Source organism: Trachurus japonicus, chromosome 10, assembly GCF_045865225.1.
Source record: "Trachurus japonicus isolate A0001 chromosome 10, Traja_1.0".
Lineage (NCBI taxonomy): Eukaryota > Metazoa > Chordata > Actinopteri > Carangiformes > Carangidae > Trachurus > Trachurus japonicus.
The window spans coordinates 624377-630376 of NC_140916.1; positions in this window are offsets into that span (position 1 = coordinate 624377).

The following is a 6000-nucleotide window of genomic DNA, read 5'->3' on the forward strand; positions in this document are numbered from 1 at the left end:
AAATCACAGCAAACACACAAACGCAGCCTCGGCCAATCAGAGCAGGCCGTCAACAGGCCGACTCAGCAGATCTCTGATCTCTGCTGTGAGTAAAACTTTATTCATGTTTGTTTCAGTCTGGTTTTTAGGCCTTATAATCCTATAGGTAACACTTTACAATAAGTTACACCCAGGGTTCAAACTTAACTTTTTTGCTCACTGGCCAACTGGCTAGTGAGCTTTAAAAATCTACTGGCCAGAAAGATTTTTTTACTGGCCAAAAATTATGTATAGCTGTTTTGTATATTTTTCATTGTGTTGAACTGTTATAATACACTCATAAGCATTTTTAACACATATCATAGCTATTAGCATATTTTTGTGTGGAATAAAGGAGTCAAGTTTGCCTTTTTTCCCTAAAAGGTTTATTTTAGGGATGCACATGGTTAACCGTTTAACCATTAACCTATAACAAGAACTTGACCGAATAATACTATCAGTTATTTATATATATTTATTAGCTCCTTATGTCGTCAACTCATGGGGGCGTGTCGACATGTGCAGACTTCCACTGCCTTCAGTCATATTATTTAGTAGCTAAAAGTTTCACAGGAGGACTGACACTGTGCACCATGAAGGAAGATCAGACAATAAATGTAGCCTACACGGACACAGATGTGCATAGGCGTGCACCGAATGGCACTTTTTTGGCCGAAGCCGAATACCGAATAAAGTCAAAACGCTTGGCCGAATAACCGAATAATACCGAATACCGAAAGTGGTTATAAAGTTTTTAAATAAAATATTTTTTTTAACTTAATTTTCAAAGAAAGTAAATGTTTATCGACTATTCTGACAGTTTTTGAATATTCCAGTTGCCGTTGCTCATCAAAAAAGCACAACAAGTTATATAAAGTTTTTCATTTAGGCCTATATCGGCCCATTGTGAGTGCTGAAAGATCTATGCAAGTACATTCCAAAAAAACCCAGGTGTCTTTTCAAACAGTGGTTCCTAACCTTTCTTGGTCAGATTTTTTTTAATTCATCAATTAGGCTACTAGACATTTCAGGCGACCTCATTTGAATTTCAGGCGACCCCACGTGGGGTCCCGACCCCAAGGTTGGGAAACACTGTTGTAAAAGCTGTCGGCCACGGACGGAGTGGGCGACAGCTGGGACGAGGAGCTTTCGTTTTAACTGCAGCCGTCTCTCCCTCTCGTAGCCTACTAGGCATGCTGTTCAGGGTGTTTGGTTGTTAAATGATTCATTAAAAGGTGCGTTGCTACGGTAACGGTCCCCTCACTCAGTCCTCTCAGTGGCCGTGTCTCCGCTGCAGACAGGACGCACCGGGCTCTTGGAGCGCGAGCAACGGTGCGCGCGGTAGCTGTGCAGCTTCCCTCCACTGCTCTTGTTGCTGTTGTTTTTCCAGCAGTAGGAGTCACTTACTAATAAAGCTCCATGGGGTTTAAGCTGCCGTTTCCATCGTCGCGATCGCGTATTCATCAGACTCCAAAAAAATTGGAGCGATGTTTTTTTTTGCCGTTAAATAAACATGTGCGCTGCGATATCTGATCAATGCCACATCCATTGTGCTCTGTCTCAGCTGATCGCGCTCATATGGAACTTTTCTTATTGAAAGTGCAGCCAAACACCAGACTGAAGAGAGAGGAATACACACGTGCGCCGGCTCACAACACAAGCGTCACAGCCGGGTCGGGAGGAACAGTAACAACAACGAAGTAGTTTTTTTTTTTCACTCGCCAGAGTGGCCAGTCAGCCGGCTTCATTACTCGCCAAAGCATCAAAGTTAGTCGCCACTGGCGACTGGCGACCGCTCATTTTGAACCCTGGTTACACAACAATACTTAGTTACTGAGTAACTAATGAGGAACTAACTATTAGTTACTGGTCAGTTCTTCACCAACTCCTGATCAAATTACTGAGGAACTAATGAGGAAATAACTACTGAATCATTAGTTACTCTGAGACATCAGAATGAGTAACTAGGCTACTCTGACTGTGTGTAGCCTACAGTAGTTCCTCAGTAACTCATTACTTTCTCATTATAGTTCCTCACTAGTTCCTGTACCTTATCGTGAAGTGTTATGACTTATATTCTCTCTTATCCACCACTTTATTTTCCCATGATCCATTGCGTCACACCACAACGGAAGTCGGTTTTAGTAGCATTCTAGCGAGTGGCTAACTGGTAGCATTAGCGGCTAACTGGTAGCGTTAGCGGCTAACTGGTAGCGTTAGCCACCGGTGTAGGCACCAAATGTGGGGGCTCCGGGCTGCCAAAACCGTTTTGACTAAATCTGATGTTTAAGTCTATAAAACTAATTATTGAACAAACATTACTATTTCTGTGTGCACGTTTTTGTAATTAGTCATGGTTGTAGTTGTTAGCTTAGCTGCTGCTGACAGCTAACAGCAGCTAAGCTAACAGCAGGATGTCAGCTGTTAAAACCCTCCCGTTGTGGGACACGACATGAAACTACTCCAGTTAGCTCAGTCATGTTGGAACTCAGATATCCACTGGAAAAAATATTTTTTTCATGGACCATTTACTGAGTTATTGTTTATTGACACTGCTAACGGCTAACAGCTAACGGTTAGCTTAGCTAATCTAAAATGTTTGTTCAACAGTTCGTTTTATAGACTTCATAAACATCAGAGTAGTCACAACGGTGATATAGTGACGTGAAAATGTGACATAAAGCTAAAACCTCGTCCGTATTGTTCTCATTAAAATGAGGTGATAAATAAAGTCATCACGGCCGATGTCTATCGATGTGAGGGTCTAAGGACAGAGGATGTTGTTATGATGCCATGTAAAGCCCTTTGAGACAAACTGTTTGTAAAAACGGGCTATACAAATAAAATTGCCTTGCCTTGCCTTGCCTATCAACCAGTCTATGCTATCAACAACACAGTAACCTAACAGTGGAATGGATCGTCATGGCGACACCCAGCGTCATTCTCCAGAAAGTGGTGGATATGAGCCGGTGCATATTCTCATTTGTCCAGGTCAAAGGAATTTTAAATCGAAAGCAACTGGACTTGGTTATTTGCTTTTAATTTAAAGTTCCTTTGAGGTATAAATATTCTCCATGTTTCAATAAGAAAAGTTCATTTCTGTATTTCCTGTCTCTCCTCCTCAGTCTGGTCTGTAGCTCCATAGGGGCTCTTTTGTCTGGTAAAGGAGCTGAGTCTGTTATCTCTGGTTCACCTCCACCGTGTTGCAGCTTCTCCACCCAAACATCCAGGAGAGATGGGGGCGACTTCTTTACATCTACAGTATTATTATGGTTTATGTTTCTCTCCTTGGCTGAAGATCAAGGACACTGCAAAAACTCTACATCGGTCCAAGAATATTTGTCTTATTTCTAGTCAAAACTAATCTAATTCCACTTAAACTAAGACTCATCACATTAAAAAGCAGCTTGTTTTTAGACACTTTTTACTTCTTTAAAGCAGATTTTCACTTGAAATAAGTAGAAAAAGTTTTTCTTTCTTATTACAAGCACAAAAAACTTGCTTTCACTGGCAGATTTTTCTACTTATTTCAAGTGAAAATTAGTTTGAAACAAGTGAAAATGATCTAAAAACAAGTTCATTTTTAGGTGATGAGTCTTATTTTAAGTGGAAAGAGATTAGTTTTGACTAAAATTGAGACATTTTGACAAGAAAGAAGAAACATATTCTTGGAAAGATTTTCAGCCTCCATAGCTTTCCACTTAAAATAAGACCCATCACCTTAAAATTTACTTGTTTTTAGATCATTTTCACTTGTTTCAAACTAATTTTCACTTGAAATAAGTAGAAAAATCTGCCAGTGAAAGTAAGTTTTTTTGTGTTTTCTTGTAATAAGAAAGAAAAACTTGCTCCACTATCAGATTTTTCTACTTATTTCAAGTGAAAATCTGCTTGAAAGAAGTAAAAAGTGTCTAAAAACAAGCTGCTTTTAATGTGATGAGTCTTATTTTAAGTAGAATTAGATTAGTTTTGACTAGAAAGAAGACAAATATTCTTGGTAAGATTTAGAGTTTTTGCAGTGTAGGAAGAGGCTCAGGTTGTTTGTGTGCAGTAGGAGATAAAGATGAGCATCGACACATTTACCCAACAGAGCCGTGTGTGCGTGCTTTTACATTCCTGCAGCTCGATAAGAAGCTTCACGGCGACAGATCTGAACTCAGATCTGCTGCAGGAACCTTCAACATTTAACACTTAAAGGGATACTTCAGCCATTTCTCATGTGGACTAAGGGCTGGGAGAAGTTTCAGAGTCCTCCGTGGCTTCTCTGAGTTACAGGGGGTCTCGGCGTAGCAGTGCATGTCCATATGACGGTTGCAAATGGATACCAACTGCCTTCGTAACAAAAAGACACACCAAAAAACATCCAGATAGATTGGCAGATTCTTGATTTTTGTTTCGCTGCAGAGAAGGAGTTGGTTTCTGTGTTTATGAGTTAATACCAGAGGTCTGCACTGCAAAAACTCTACATCTTTCCAAGAATATTTGTCTTATTTCTTGTCAAAATGTCTCATTTCTAGTCAAAACTAATCTCTTTACACTTAAAATACGAGTCATCACATAAAAAGCAGTTTGTTTTTAGACACTTTTTACTTCTTTCAAGCAGATTTTCACTTGAAATAAGTAGAAAAATCTGATAGTGGAGCAAGTTTTTCTTTCTTATTACAAACACAAAAAAATAACTTGCTTTCACTGGCAGATTTTTCTACTTATTTCAAGTGAAAATTAGTTTGAAACAAGTGAAAATGATCTAAAAACAAGTTCATTTTTAGGTAATGAGTCTTATTTTAAGTGGAAAGAGATTAGTTTTGACTAGAAATGAGACATTTTGACAAGAAATAAGACAAATATTCTTGGAAAGATTTAGTTTTTGCAGTGTAAGGACATGCACTGAGACCCTTAGTCCACATGAGGGGGAGTAGAAGGAGGAGATAATGAGGGAATGAGTTCAATTTTGGGTGAACTATCCCTTTAACATTTAACTCAATTATCAAGTCAGACACGAAGCAGGAAAACATGGCCTGAAGGGAGAAGGAGGAGGAGAAGGAGGAGAAGGAGAAAAGAGGAGGCATGTCTGGACTCGGGTGAAGTTTGCATATAGCGTGAGGCGTTTGAGGAGCCCTCGGGGCAGTGGGACGTTTCAGCGGCAACACAAACATCGTAACGTTGTTGGAGGAACATATTTTCCATTTTTGGTCTTGTTGTGTCAGTGTTTGACATTTTGCTCCAGTGGTTTCTTTCTATACAACGAGGCGGCGAGGCGAGTCGCTGCACGTTTCAACCTCCAGATCAGATTAAAAACTTTCTGACAGAGTTCAGTCGGTTCACGACTTCACGTTCACCACCGACCGACGTCTGCTGCAACGTCTAACTACATCTTTACCTTTGTTCACTGCAAAAACTCCACATCTTTACAAGAATATTTGTCTTATTTATTGTCAAAATGTCTCATTTCTAGTCAAAACTAATCTCTTTCCACTTAAAATAAGACTCATCACCTAAAAATGAACTTGTTTTTAGATCATTTTCACTTGTTTCAAACTAATTTTCACTTGAAATAAGTAGAAAATCTGTTTTGTGTTTGTAATAAGATAGAAACACTTGCTCCACTATCAGATTTTTCTACTTATTTCAAGTGAAAATCTGCTTGAAAGAAGTAAAAAGTGTCTAAAAACAAGCTGCTTTAATGTGATGAGTCTTATTTTAAGTAGAATGAGATTTATTTTGACTAGAAATGAGACAAATATTCTTGGTGAGATTTTGAGTTTTTGCAGTGTAACTTCATCACAGTTTGAACTTAAACAAACATGTTTTTTTTTAACTCGCCTATATGCATTAAAGCTATCAGTCAGCGATCCTGTGGTTTTGTCTAACTTCCTGTCAGCAGATGGAGTTAGCAGTCCCCGCCCTCGTCCCTACGTCACCACATTCAGGCGCATCCCTTGACTGCACACACAGAGAGGACTGCCCCTTTATGCCGTTCTC